Raw genomic sequence first — 16009 nt, 5'->3', positions numbered from 1 at the left:
ACAACAAAATACATGGCAGGGATGCACACAAGATTCTTAACAAAAGTCTAGCACTGAGCTATGGCCAAATCATCCATTAACAGGTTCAAACAAGCATGGCAAAAATGCAAATGGCAAACAGATCTCAGACTTTGTGAAATTAACACTTGTCTGGAATTTCAGATCAGGTAGCCCTCTTTGGAGCAACAAAACTACCTGCTACAAGACCTGAACATGGCAAAGTAAAGCATGGCATGGAGCTACTCAAAGAGCTTAACAAAAGTCTCTTAGTGACCTTGAGCCAAAATGGATCAGAAAATACAATTGCAAGCATGTGAACATAGCAAAAACATAATCAGTTTTCAGACTTAGTGAAAAACTGACACATGCTGAAACATAACTCAAGTAGGTATGTTTACGAGCTCGATGCACTCACTATGGTGCAAGTCATGGCAAGGCAAGCATACACCCATTAATAAGGCACAAAATGCAAGCTAGACATGGCAAGAACAATAGCATAGCATGCACGGATCAACTACAACATCATCGACAAAATTGCAAACAAGTTGACAATCTGCCCAGATTCACAAAGTAGCAAAAGTAGAGCTCGATTGACTCCGGCTAGGGTGCTCCATAATTGCAAACAAAGACATGGATGGATAGAGCACTACAATATTAACAAAACTCCCTTACTGATCATCCCCAAAAGAGGCACGGATCACTAGGAAACAACAAGAACATATGGCATCATGAGATAAATAGCCCCAGGACTTAGTGAAATCACTAAGTCCCTGAAAACAGAATTAGCAAGTGCACCACTTTGCAAGCTTGCACAAGTCACCACACACATCCTAAAAATACATGGGTTTCACCTCTGGACAGATGGCAAAACCCTTAACAAAACACATGTAGAACTCACGGGCATAGCATGCACACATTAATCATGGCAAAAATGACAAAAGTGCTAAACGGAGTAGCAGATCTGACAATTAACTCAAGTAGCCCTCTTCTAACAGCATTTCGGGCATCAAGATGAGCTCAAATGAAAATGATGCAATGGAATGAAATGATGTACTCTCAGAGATGAACATTTTGATATGCTATATGCATGAATCGGAGCTACAGATGCAAAGTTACGGAGCCGCGAACAGAGGCATATGGATTAGGGTTTCGGGCAAAAAGTCAACCGTCTCAGATCCAGATCTAGATCCAGCCGGAGTTACTGTTCATGCACGGACTTCGAGGATGGCCGGAGGGGCTTGGAGCTCGCCGGAGGAGCTCGGACGAGGCCGGGGCGGCGAGGAGGCGGCGACGGCGGGCAGGGACGCCGAGGCGGCGGGCGCGGCGGCACCTGTGGCGGTTGGTGGCGTCGGGCCAGGGCGGCGCAGCGGGCTGCGGCCAGCCGGCGGCGAGCGGCGCGCGGAGGCTCCGGTCGCCTCGGGCGGCCGGGCGCGAAGAGGAGGGCGGCGGCTTCGGGCGAGAAGAGGCGGCGGCGATGCGGGCCGGGAGGGCCCCGCACGGGCCTGCGGGCCGGCGGCGGGGTCGGCGATGTCGGGCGCAGGGCGCGGTGGCGGCGGCGAACCCGGGAGCGCCACGTGGCGGTGGTGACGGATCCGGACACGTCCAGCTCGGCGCGGACGTTGTCCGGCGGCGGCGGAGATCTTTTTTTTAGGGTTGGACGGGGAGAGATCTGGATTGGAAATGGGGGAGGTATATATAGGCATAGAGGGAGCTAGGAGAGTCCAAATGAGGTGCGGTTTTCGGCCACGCAATCGTGATCGTACGCTCTAGATGATGGAGCAGAGTTTGGTGGGTTTTGGGCCAAATTGGAGGGGTGTTGGGCTGCAACACACACGAGGACTTTTCGGTCCCTCGGTTGACCGTTGGAGTATCAAACGATGTCCAAATGATATGATACTTGACAGGCGGTCTACCGGTAGTAAACCAAGGCCGCTTGGCAAGTCTCGGTCCAATCCGGAAATGTTTAATCCCCACACACGAAAGAAAGCTAGAAATGACCACCGGAGGAGAACGAAGCACCGGAATGCAAAACGGACAACGGGGAAAATGCTCGAATGCATGAGACGAACACGTATGCAAATGCAATGCACATGATGACATGATATGAGATGCATGACAACGATAACAACACTGGAGACAAAAACCCGAACCCGAGGAAATAAATATAACTTAACGCCGGAAACGGCAAGAGTTGGAGTACAAATAGGGAAAGTTACATCCGGGGTGTTACATTGCTCCATCAGAACACGACGAAATTTTACAGGGTTGTTGTAGACTCAATTCCGCACAATTCCATAGAAGCAATCGTCAATACAATGCTCGAGGAGGTGGTGGCAGCGGATACAAGTTTTCTGTCCGAAAAAACAACCCGCTGATACGTCTCCAACGTATCTATAATTTTTGATTGCTCCATGCTATATTATCTTCTGTTTTTGATGTTTATGGGTTTTATTATACACTTTTATATCATTTTTGGGACTAACCTATTAACTCAGAGCCCAGTACCAGTTTCTGTTTTTACCGTGTTTTAGAATATCACAGAAAAGGAAAACCAAACGGAGTACCGAACGGAGTCCAATTGACCTGAAACTTCACGGAACTTATTTTTGGATCAGAAGAAGCCCGGGAGACTTGGAGTCTACGTCAAGGAAGCTTCAAGGAGGCCACGAGGTAGGGGGGCGCGCCCACCCCCCTGGGCGCGCCCTCCACCCTCGTGGGCCCCTCGTGCCCTCCCCCTGACGTACTTCTTCCGCCTATATATCTCCATATACCCTAAAAACATCTGGGAGCACAATAGATCGGGAGTTCCGCTGCCAGAAGCCTCCGTAGCCACCGAAATCCAATCTAGGCCCGTTCTGGCACCCTGCCGGAGGGGGCAATCCCTCTCCGGTGGCCATCTTCATCATCCCAGTTCTATCCATGACGAGGAGGGAGTAGTAATCCCTCGGGGCTGAGGGTATGTACCAGTAGCTATGTGTTTCATCGCTCTCTCTCATGTTCTTGAGGTGGTACGATCTTGATGTATCGCGAGCTTTGCTATTATAGTTGGATCTTATGATGTTTTCTCCCCCCTCTACTCTCTTGTAATGGATTGAGTTTCCCCTTTGAAGTTATCTTATCGGATTGAGTCTTTAAAGATTTGAGAACACTTGATGTATGTCTTGCCGTGCGTATCTGTGGTGACAATGGGATACCACGTGATTCACTTGATGTATGTTTTGGTGATCAACTTGCGGGTTCCGCCATGAACCTATGCATAGGGGTTGGCACACGTTTTCGTCGAGATTCTCTGGTAGAAACTTTGGGGCATTCTTTGAGGTTCTATGTGTTGGTTGAATAGATGAATCTGAGATTGTGTGATGCATATCGTATAATCATACCCACGGATACTTGAGGTGACATTGGAGTTGTAAGTGCATCTAGTGCCACCCCTAGTTGGTTTTGGAGTATTGACGACAAACCTAGTTGAGGGACTAATGTGTTTGTGAGAATTGCAGGATAACACAGGTAGAAGTCCCTCATTGATTCGGTTTTACTACCAGAGATGACCCCTAAAACTGTATGAAGACATTGAAGTCAAAGGTGGTATATGAAGATATTCACATTGAAGACTATGACAAGAGAAGACACTATATGAAGCCTATGGAGCTCGAAGACTTAGATCTTTCCTAGTTCTTTTTCTTTTGTGTTGAGTCATAAGAACCACAGTACTGTTAAGTGGGGTCCAAGAGAACCAGTCAGAATGACTGAAGTGATGCCTAAACCAAAAACCTATGTCTTCGAGTGAAGACTATGAGAGCGAATCTTGTCCAGAGTCGGACAAGTCAGCTTTGCTTGTAGCCCAAGTAAAGTTGCCGTGTGAGTTTGAAATCTGACCGTTGGAACACGTGTCAGTTCCTTAGTGACCCAGGGTCATTTCGGACAAATCAGGTCGGGTTGCCAAGTGGCTATAAATAGCCCACCCCCTACAACCATAAACGGTTGGCTGCTCAGATTGAAAGTACGGCTTTTGTCGTTTGAGAGCAACCCACCTCGAAGCCTTTGAGAGAGAATTCCTTGCGAGGATAAAGCCCTAACCACCAGAGCCAGAGAGAATTGGGCATCACTTAAGTCTTCTTGTCTGTGTGATCTGAAGACTTATTACACTTGAGGACTGTGCATCCTCCAGCCGGTTAGGCGTCGCGTTCTGAGCATCCAAGAGACATTGTGGATTGCCGGTGAACGAAGTCTGTGAAGGTTTGGGAGTCTACCTTGAAGACTTACCAGAGTGATTGGGCGAGGTCTATGTGACCTTAGCTCAAGGAGAATACGGTGAGGACTGGGTGTCCTGAGCTGCGTGTTCAGGACTGGGTGTCCGGGACTGTGTGTCCTAAGGTTTAAATACCTAGCCGCTCCAACCAGACGTACAGTTGTCACAGCAACTGGAACTGGTCCAACAAATCATTGTCTTCAACGAGTCACTGGTTTCATCTTCACTTCACTTTACTTACTGTTACTCCTTGTGAAGTCATTGTATGTTTGCTCTATCATTTGTCTTCACTGAGTGACTGCCTGTTCTGTTTGGCTTCACAATATCTTCCTACCTGATCCTTACTACCTAGCTGCTATTAGTCTTTGTGCTTTCACTTCATTGAATACTTGACTATGGTTTGCCTAGTGTAGTCTACCTTCCGCTGCATGGTAATAGGTTTAATTTTATCGTTTGTCTTCAAAACTTCTATGTTCTGAAGACTTTCATAAAAATCGCCTATTCACCCCCCTCTAGTCGATATAACGCACTTTCAATTGGTATCAGAGCAAGGTGCTCCCTTGTTCTGTGTGATTCGGTTTAACCACCTGGAGTTTTAGCTATGTCGACTGCAGGGATAATTAAAGTCTCCGCTGCGTGCCCCGTCTTCGATGGAACTGAATATCCCTACTGGAAGAATAAGATGCGCATGCATCTTGAAGCCATTGACGTCGACCTATGGTATGTCGTCGAGAATGGCGTTCCCAAGGCTGGAGAAGGTGTCACTGCTGCTGATGTCAAGAAATTCGTTCAACTGGACTCTACTGCCAAGAATATCATCTGTGGTCATCTGACCAAAGGACAGTATGGCCGTGTGAGTGCTTTGAAGACATCCAAGCTGGTCTGGGACTGGCTCTCCAAGGTCAATGAAGGCATCTCAACCCAGAGAGATCAGAGAATCAGTGTCCTTCGCAACCTCTTCAACCGCTTCAAGCGAAATGACAATGAGAATGTCCAGCACACATTTGACCGACTCACTGACATCACAAATGAGCTTCAAGCCCTCGGCGCCACTGAGATTACCAAACACGAAGTCGTCAAGACGCTGCTGAGATCACTTGATAGTTCGTTTGACATCCTGGCCCTGATGATTCAAGAACGTCCTGATTTCAAGACACTCGATCCGTCTGACATACTTGAGAGGCTCAACACACATGAGTTTCAGCTTTCGGAGAAAAGAGATATCTACGGTCCAAACTATGGGCGAACTCGTGCCTTGAAGGCAAAAGCTGTCTCCTCATCTGAAGAAGAATCTGACAGCAGTTCTGATGATCCTGAAGACATTGGAAGGGAACTTGCTATGCTTGTCAAGAAGTTCCAAAAATTCACCAAGAAGAAAGGCTTCAGAAAGTCTTCCCGATCAAGTTCAAGGAATGATGAAGCTCCTGCTCATGACTACAAGAAGAAAACATGTCACAAGTGCAAGAAACTTGGCCACTTCATCTCTGAGTGTCCACAGTGGGACAATGAGAACAAAAAGAAGAAGAAGAGCAAGGAATATGACTCTGACGACAAGAAGAAGAAGAAGAAATACTCAAAGTCTTCTTCCAAGTCTTCCTCAAAGTCTTCATCACACAAGAAGAGCTCATCTGGCAAGGCACGTGCGTTTGTTGGCAAGGAAATGGATTCAGAGGAGGAGTCTGCTTCTGAGGAGGCGGAGGTGGAGTCTGAGGAGGAATCCGACTCAGGCGTCGCAAGTCTGGCTACAGCATACGTTGCCAAGTCCATCTTCAACACTGAAGACAATGACTTCATCACCGACACCGATGCAAATGACAAGGACTACTCCGCTTCTACCTACTGCTTCATGGCACGCGGTGCCAAGGTAAACACACGCACTACTCACTATCAAACATCTAGTGACGATGACTCTGATTGTGGTTCAAAACCTAGCTACAAAACACTTGCTAAAATTGCAACTGAACAACAGAAAGCTATGGAACATATTCAAAAACTGTTAGACAGAAGCGATGATCTGTTAGGTGCTGAAATGACTCGATCTGAATCCTTAATTGAAGACATAAAAAATCTTCACGTTAAGTATCAGGAACTTGAAAGTCGTCATGAAACTCTCTCAACAACTCATGAAAAGCTTTCCTATGATTATCTTCAAAGGAAGCAAGATCTTGAGAAATTGAGAGCGGTTCATGAAGATCTTCAAACGGAAAACGAGTCACTTCGCGCCAAACAGATCAGTCCCGCTCAGGAAGGATTTGAACCACCATGTCTTAAATGCATTGAGCGTGATAATGCTACTTCTGTTGCTGAATGTTCTACTGCTACTGCTGTTGCAATATCTTCAACTGTTGATGTGGTAACTAACCCCTCTGCTGAGGATACCACCGCTATTGCTGATGAGAATGCTAGGTTGAAGACATTGCTTGAAACAGGGATGTACAAAAGTCTTAAAGGGCATCAGACGCTATGTGATGTCCTGAAAAAGCAGATTCTGAACCGAAACCCTAGGAAAGAGGGTGTAGGGTTCGTAAGGAAAATGAATGCAGATGGCTCTTACTGGAAACCTGAGCAGTACCCCAAAACCATGTGGGTTGCTGCAAAGGAACCTTCAGCAGATCCATCCAATCTATCTGGCTTCACTTGTGCTAACCCCATTATCATTGATGAATCCTTTGATGCAAACTATATACTGTTTAAGAATCAGAATGGTGAAGTATTTGCCAGGTACATTGGTACTAACTGCAGGAATGGACCGCCTATGAAGAAGATCTGGGTTCCGAAAAGGTGTCTGGAGAGTCTTCCTGTGAATGTCATCATGACACCTCACGTGAAGAAGACAAACCTCAGACCAAAGGCTTCATACGGTCCAAAGGCTTCATACAGACAGAGGACTCACCTGAGTCGCACTAACGCAAATGTTTTGCAGGGAAACCATACTCAGGCATATGAATATGAGAGCGGTTCATCAAACCGCCATGTTCATAAGACCAAGAACTATTCTGCTTATTCTTATGAGTACTATTGTCCGCCTGCAAGACTGTTTGCTAAGGCTTCAAAGCCAAAATTCTCAGATGCTGCACTTAGACTTATTGCTTCTAAGCCACCCTTGAAGATGTGGGTGGCTAAGAAAGCTTAACTCTCTTTTGCAGGGAAAGGTCTCCAGCAGAAAACCAAAATCGTCTGACGCTATTGCTGGGGACCTTAAACATCTTGTAGGGCGCAAGATCAAATGCCCAAATGGTCTTACTATGTACTTCGTACCTGAATCGCTTGCTACTCTCCCTATTAGTCCTAACCTGGATCTAAGCTTTCATAACCCACTGGTTCGTCAAATGTTTTTGCTTCACAATGCTCTTGGTGAAGCCTATCCCCCTAACTGCACTGTAGGGTACGACACCAGCGTCTTCAGAATGGATTATTGACAGTGGGTGTACAAATCACATGACTGGCAAAAGAAGTCTTCTTATGGACTCAACCTTACGTCCATCCGACAAGAGCCACATCACATTTGCTGACACTGGTAAAAGTAAGGTATTGGGTCTAGGTAGAGTTGCAATCTCAAGGGATCAACACATGGATAAAGTCATGCTTGTTGAATCCCTTGGCTTCAACTTAATGTCTGTCTCAATGCTTTGCGATTTGAACATGATCGTAATGTTTGGAAAATATCGTTGCCTTGTACTAATGGAATCTGACAAGTCTCTAGTGTTTGAAGGGTATCGAAAAGATGATTTGTACGTGGTAGATTTCTCAGCAGGGCCACAGCTTGCAGTATGTCTTCTAGCAAAGGCTTCAGAATGCTGGCTCTGGCATCGGAGGCTTGGACATGCTGGCATGAGGAACCTCCACACCCTTGCGAAGAAGAAGCATGTCATAGGCATCGAGGGCGTCAAGTTCAAGAAAGACCACTTATGCGGTGCCTGTGAAGCAGGGAAGATGACGAGGGCCAAACATCCCTCGAAGACAATCATGACCACTACTCGACCCTTCGAACTGCTTCACATGGATCTTTTCGGTCCCACTCATTACTCAACTCTAACTACTACTGCTTGCCTCTATGGCTTCGTTATTGTTGATGATTATTCTAGATATACTTGGGTGCACATAATCCTTTACAAGACTGAAGTGCAGGATGTCTTCAGACGCTTCGCCAATCGAGCTATGAACAATTTTGGCGCCAAGATAAAGCACATCAGAAGTGACAATGGCACTGAATTCAAGAACACTGGCCTTGATACATATCTTGATACCTTGGGCATCACACATGAATTCTCAGCCCCGTACACGCCACAGCAGAATGGCGTCGTCGAACGCAAGAACAGAACACTAATTGAGATGGCCAGAACGATGCTAGATGAATACAAGACCCCAAGAAAATTCTGGCCCGAAGCCATTGATACTGCATGCCATACAATCAATCGTGTTTATCTTCACAAGCTACTGAACAAGACATCTTATGAGCTCCTTACTGGCAAGAAGCCAAATGTCAGTTACTTCAGAGTATTTGGCGCAAGGTGCTGGATCAAGGACCCACATCACACCTCAAAATTTGCACCAAAAGCACATGAGGGTTTTATGCTTGGATATGGAAAGGATTCGCACTCCTACAGAGTCTTCAATCTCTTTCATTACAAAGTGGTTGAAACAGTGGATGTGCGGTTCGATGAGACCAACGGTTCACAAAGAGAGCAGCTGCCAAATGTGCTAGATGAAGTTCCATCCAGTGAATCAATCAAGCTAATGGGAACTGGAGAAATTATACCTTCTGAAGCTCATCCTGAAGAAGAACTTATCATTTCAGCACCTGATCAACATGAAGACAATGCTCAGCCTGAAGACATTCCTTCCAACAACGACAATGAACAGCAAGAGCAAAGTCTTCGCCCTGTACATCCTCGCGTTGCCAATGAAGTGCAGATTGAAAGAATAATTGATAGCATCAATGCACCTGGTCCACTCACTCGTTCAAGGGCAACTCAGCTAGCAAATTTCTGTGGGCACTTCGCATTCGTCTCAATAACAGAACCCAAGAAAGTTGAAGAAGCCTTCATGGAACCTGAATGGATTCAAGCTATGCAAGAAGAGCTTCAACAGTTTGAGCTGAATAATGTATGGGAACTAGTTAAGCGTCCTGATCCACGGAAGCACAATATAATAGGCACCAAATGGATATATCGCAACAAGCAAGATGAGCATGGTCAAGTTGTCAGAAACAAAGCTCGTCTCGTTGCTCAAGGATATACTCAAGTGGAAGGCATTGACTTCGATGAAACATTTGCTCCTGTGGCTAGACTTGAAGCCATACGCATACTGCTGGCCTATGCAAATCATCATAACATACTTCTACATCAAATGGATGTGAAGAGTGCCTTTCTCAATGGCAAGATTAAAGAAGAAGTGTATGTTGCACTACCACCTGGCTTTGAAGATCCAAAACATCCTGACATGGTATACAAGCTCAACAAGGCACTGTATGGCCTCAAACAAGCCCCTCGGGCCTGGTATGACACACTCAAATACTTCCTGAAGAGCAAAGGCTTCATACCTGGTTCTCTCGACCCCACTCTCTTCACGAAGACATATGATGGTGAACTGTTTGTGTGCCAAATATATGTGGATGACATTATCTTAGAGATCATGTTGTGAAGGAAGATATTGATATCATACACGTCAACACTGAAGAGCAATTGGCAGATATCTTCACCAAGCCCTTGGATGAGAAGAGATTTTGCAAGTTACGGTGTGAGCTAAATATCCTGGAATCCTCAAATGTCCTGTGATCAGGCACACATCCTAACCCTGATGCATATTGATGACTTAGATGTGCAACACACGAAGTAAAGTATATCTTCAATCAATGAAGACATACATTCTAAGTGTGAATACATTAATGTGGAATTTGACTTCGAAGCGCCACGATAATTGTGCGCCGTGTCTGGGTCTAATACTTCCTATACGGTGGGTAATGCCACCACCAAACATTCTATTTTGAAGTGTTTCACTCATGGTGTTACCTTGCAATGTCTTCACATTTGGTTTGGCTTCGATCTCAACATATTTTCATGATTATCTTCACTATGTTGATTATATATATATATACTAGTGTTCTGTCCTCTATAGCATTCACTTATAGCCATGTCTTCGTGTTGAATCTTTTGAACTAAGTGAATGTGATCGGACCCTAACCTCTCTATGCTTTCTATCTCAAACTCTATCTCTCCAAGTCATATGCATTCTATTGAAACTATCGAATGTCTTCTCTATGTCCTTGTCAGCAGAAGATACAGAGACAACCATTAAGTCCGTTTTCAATGCTCATTCCTCCACATGAAATCCGGAGAAGTAGGAACAACCACCCGACAATCCAGGCGTGCGTGGGACGTGGAACAAACCCCAAAATTCCGCATAATGGCCACGTGTTCCTTAGATGCGAATCGCCAGGGGCACCTGTGTAATAGCACAGTGCCGCCCCTGTGCCTATAAATACACACTCACAGCGGTCATTATCTCTTCTTCCACCCTCGCATGAACCCTAGCGCCACCGCTAGCTCTTGACGACGCCGGCGACGAAGCGCTTCGCTGCCACAACCTCTCCGACGCCGTCTTCACGCCGACTGCGGACATCGTCCTCTCCGCCGTCGCTGTAGGTGTCCTCCGTCGCCAAGTTAGGGCACGAAAGAGTGAACTGCTCGACCTCATCTCCCACTCCGTCTAGCAGTTCTAAGTGTGGTAAATAAAACTCCCTTTTTACAGCACCGTTGATCCTATTGATCTGTCACTTTCTACCACAAGCAGTTTCTGTTCACACAAGCTAGATCTCTCTCATACTGCATCTCATAACATGCCTAGTATATTCACTTGTCCTTCACAAAGTAGTTAGATTCCTCACTTGTACTGATCTGTGGATTCGTACAAATCTGGAACCAACTTCTTATCTATGAGTGAATGTCTTCGCACGATGAGGTCAATGTCTTCTAAACAGATTTATCTTCAAAATCTTCTGAGAATGCATATGACCTCTTCCCCTTCCCTCGCACCTTAATGCTGTCACAGGTACATGTCCATGGGAGAATCCTTTGGTTCTCATAGTCTGCATTCATTTGCAGAATTCTTACAGCATCACATAAATTCTCCTAAAGCCAGTTCCTGTTGGTCCAGCAAACGAAAATCTTTGAAGCCTTTGAACGTCTTGAAGCCTTTCAAGTTAAAGTTTATGGCTTCAGAGAAAGCAGCAAGGAAGGGTGGCAGAAAGCATCGTGGTGAGACCTCCAGAGATCTGCCAGATGAACTCTCAGAAATGTACAAGACAAATCCTGAAGAGGATTACAGTCAGCGCAAGACCCGAATCCAATGGATTCGAAAATATTGGGCAGAACAATGGTTCAAATACTGATTTGTGACCCAGGAGTATGCTGAGAAAAACACCATCAAGAGACCGTGGGGAGACATCCTATTCAAGAATCTTCTACCCAGGTCCAGAGATGAAGCCATTGCTCAAGGCTTCTATCCATGCATGGTCCGTGGACCACAGCCTGCTGATGCACACTCGTCGTCACTGCTATGGTGTCGTGACGACAATCTGTTCAAGCGCAACTTCCAGTTTGCTCAGAACTCAGCGAAGCAGAACAAGAAGACTTTTGGGTTAGACTTCAACCCTGGTCCCTCATCTCCAAGGGCAGATGGCACACGACATGCAGAACCCAATGTCATCGGTCCTTTCGCCAACCTTGAAGGCCTCATCACCTACATCTTGGTTCAAGGGACTGCAGTGAATGAGCCTGCAGCTGACACTGAGTCTGATGACGCGCCTGCAGTGCCGAAGCCAAAGCAGTTGAAGAAGCCAAAAGCTTCAAAGCCGGCCCCTTCACCAAAAATCTCAAGGGCGAAGCCATTGGCAACTGCACCTCCTGAAGACAGTGTGCAGTCTGAAGACTTATCACGCGTCTCCAAGCCCCAGAAGGCCAAGATGCCTCTGTCTCACACTGGCAAAGAGCTAACAGCTGCTGCCATTCTGCGCAACGACGACATTGATCTGTCAAGTGATGAAGATCTTGCAGATGACGCTCTTGAGCAACTCATCAAGAGCAAAGAAGAAGCAGAAATCTTCAATGATCTGCCTCTCTTTGATGTCACCATCATCCACAACTTCATTGACGAGTGGTTTGACACGCCAAACATCAGCTTTGAAGATCTGCAGCTACCCATTGGCCTCAGTGTCGCCTTCCAAGGCGCCATTGCTTCAGAACTTGCTATTGCCCAGCGCATTGTTGAACTGAAGCAGAAGATTGACTATGAAAAGGCTCAGTTCAAGAAGCATATGGCCAAGCTCAGCGTGCAAGAAGTGAAGAACTTCAAGACAATGATGCACGAGCTCAAGGAAGCCTTTGTGAAGAAGCGTGCAGAAGCTCAGGGTTCGCGTGAGCGCATGAAGACTCTGGCTGACAGATGTGTGCAAGCCTATAATGAGGCTGAGAAGCGCAAGGCACTTGGGCGTCCTGGCATCGACCCCAGGATGGCCGCAAAGAAGAAGAAGAAGCCTGCTACGGCTGAACCTGATGCACCAAGGCAAGAAGCAGTTCCGATTGTCTTCCCAACTAGACTGACTGGCTCGAAGCCAAAAAGCCGGTCAACAGCTTCAGAGCTCAAGAAGACAAGAACTGCTGAGGCTGAAGCCAGGAAGAGGAAACACTCTGAAGCCTCTCCTACTGCCCCCACCAAGAAAAGAGAAAGACCAAGAAAGCTCGGGCTGCTCCCACAGAGCCCTTGATAGTTGAACCCATTTCTATGGTTCATCCTGACGCAGAACGTCAACTGACAGTTCATGAGCCTGCTTCCACAGAGGCTCCTGAAGCTGAAGACATTCCAGCAGCTGATCCCATCGCTGCTGAAGACATTGGTCATCATGACAATGTAGAAGATGATGCAGTCCTTCCTCAGTTTGAAAACAGCGAACTCATCAGCATTGGTCGTCCACTGACGCCAATTGCAGAGGATGCTTCATGGGGGATCGACCACAAGAGGAAGAAGACTATGAGGCCCAGCCCACTCCAACTCCACAGGCGTCGTCTGCGCTCCGCAGGCTTCGCAAAGGTCCAAGGCCTCAAGTCTCTGCTGAAGACATTCCGGCTGCATCAGCCGCAGAAGAAGAAGTACCACAAGATCCCACTCCCCTGTTCCACCAAGAAGCAGTTCTCCAGGAGAATGTGCTTGTGACCGACCCTCCAGCTAGTCAAGTGGAGGATGAAAATCGTGAGGCTGCCACAACCACCAATGAAGCTAATGTGGAGCCCTCCCCAGCAAAAGCTTCAGAAGACAGCGAAGCCACTGATCCCGCCACTTCTGTTCCTGAGTCTGCTGCCGGTCCCCAATTCAACTATCATGTTGAGCACAGGCCTCAGGTCCAGAAGCCAATCCCAAGACTGCCAAGGTTTCCAGGTCCTGCATCAGCACCTGGCTCCTTCAACATCAATGGCTTCAGGGCAGACAACACGTTCTTCAATAGCTCCAGGAACCCCTACTCAAGGGAAAGGATATCATCTGATCGGTTCTGGAGCTATCCTCAGCGAAGCTATTACTCTTGCATTCTTTACAACCAAGGTCGCATCTTCCCACACAAGCGCCTTGACGTTGAAGCTATAGCTGGTCTGCCCTGTCTAGAAGAAGCGTTGGATTGCTTCAAGCAAGTGGGTCTGCTGCAGTTTGTTACTGATGAAGAGCATTGGAATGAAGAGCTGCTGCTACAATTCTATGCCACACTTCACATCAAAGGGTACAGCAGAGATCCGAAGACTTGGGTCCTGGAGTGGATGACTGGCAACGTTCATCACGAAGCCAATGCATTTGACATCATTGAGCTCACTGGCTTGCCCACTCCTGGCGATCTCTTCGAGCAAGGCTGTCAGCTGCATGCTGAAGCTATTGAGAGCATCTTTCAGCGGCCAGAACCTGATATGAGTCAAATGCTCAGCATGATGAAGCCATTGCCCCAAGATGCTGCTTATCCCACAGAGTTCTTCGTTGAAGACCTTGAGTACCTGCCCAGAACCATCTATCACATCATCAGGCGAACTCTCTGGCCTATCAAAGGGCACTCTCCAAATGCCAAGCTTCAGGGTGCAATGAAGACTTTGGTCTTCTATATACTTCATGGCAAATGCTTCAATGCACAGGACTTCTTCATACGCCAACTTGCTGCATCAGGCATTGATCTGTTTGGTTTGAAGTTCTACGCCCCTTGGGTCATGCGGCTGATCAAGCTACACTCCGCCATCTCGTATCAGCCCTCAGCCCGCAACCATCGGATCTTCTTGCCTGACGTGGACATGTCTACTGAAGCCATATATTCTGAGCCTGCCAAGCAACCTCTAAGTCTTCAGAATGCAGACCATCAGAGTTTTACTCAGAACGTTGAAGGCGTTGAAGCAGTTTCTCGGGTGTATCCTTTGGCTGGCACTACACGTGCACCACACCCTGCTTCCACTGAAGCCACTGACAGTGCCACTGCTCCAAGACCCAAGAAGCGCACTCGTGTTCTCAACGACCGAGAGCTTCTTGTGGCTCTACATCAGAAACAGGATAGGCATCATGACTGGCTGAAGCGTCAGATGAAAAGCCTCTTGGTGGATGTTAATCGCACTCGAAATCTTGCCACCAAGAATGCTTTCGTTGCCCATGAAACCTGTCGCCGCACATGGAAAGGGCTCACGATGATGTGTTCTGAAGCTGATCTTCAAGAGGATGGCTTCACTGAGAGATTCAAGTTTGACTCCACACCTCCTCGAAGGGCTGTGCTGCTAGGAACTCCATCCCTTGAAGACTCTGAGTTCTCTTCCTCTGCTGCCACAGTGACTGCCAGAATTATTGAGGAAGAAGACGATGCTACTTCACCGCCACCTCCTTCAGCACCTCCAAGCTCTTCTGCACCGCCAAACAACACCAACAACCCTGCTACTTCACCTACTCCTCATGGGAACGAGTAGAGGCTCTATGTCTTCAAACCTTTTTGGTCATTACTGACAAAAGGGGGAGAAGCATATGAGATTGATAGTCTTCAAGCGGGTCCATATGGGCGGGTGCTTTATATTTTGCTTCGTGCTTACAACTCTCGTTTTTGCTACATTTGGTTCTTATGAGTTGTAACACTTAAACTAGATGGTCGTCTGCTACTTATTTGCCACCTTGTTTTGCGAAGATAAATTCCGCATGTGCGACGATAAATTCCGCACTTAGCTCATTCTGCAGACGTCCATTTTCCATTATGCATGTCATTATCTTCATATACTTTCACATGCATAGTGGATTGTCATCATAAGTTGAAGTGGATCTCCACAAGTACAACCTGCCATGTGCATTTGCATTCCAAAAGCAAATTAACTTATATGCACATCTTCAGGGGGAGCCCTTGCAACTTATGAAGACAATTCCTTATCCTTTACAATTTCACAGATTATATTCCCCGTTGAAAACTTCAACTAGTTTGTCATCAATCACCAAAAAGGGGGAGATTGTAAGTGCATCTAGTGCCACCCCTAGTTGGTTTTGGAGTATTGACGACAAACCTAGTTGAGGGACTAATGTGTTTGTGAGAATTGCAGGATAACACAGGTAGAAGTCCCTCATTGATTCGGTTTTACTACCAGAGATGACCCCTAAAAATGTATGAAGACATTGAAGTCAAAGGTGGTATATGAAGATATTCACATTGAAGACTATGACAAGAGAAGACACTATATGAAGCCTATGGAGCTCGAAGACTTAGATCTT

Source organism: Triticum aestivum, chromosome 6A (assembly GCF_018294505.1).
Source record: "Triticum aestivum cultivar Chinese Spring chromosome 6A, IWGSC CS RefSeq v2.1, whole genome shotgun sequence".
Classification (NCBI taxonomy): domain Eukaryota; kingdom Viridiplantae; phylum Streptophyta; class Magnoliopsida; order Poales; family Poaceae; genus Triticum; species Triticum aestivum.
This window is presented reverse-complemented; position numbering follows the sequence as displayed.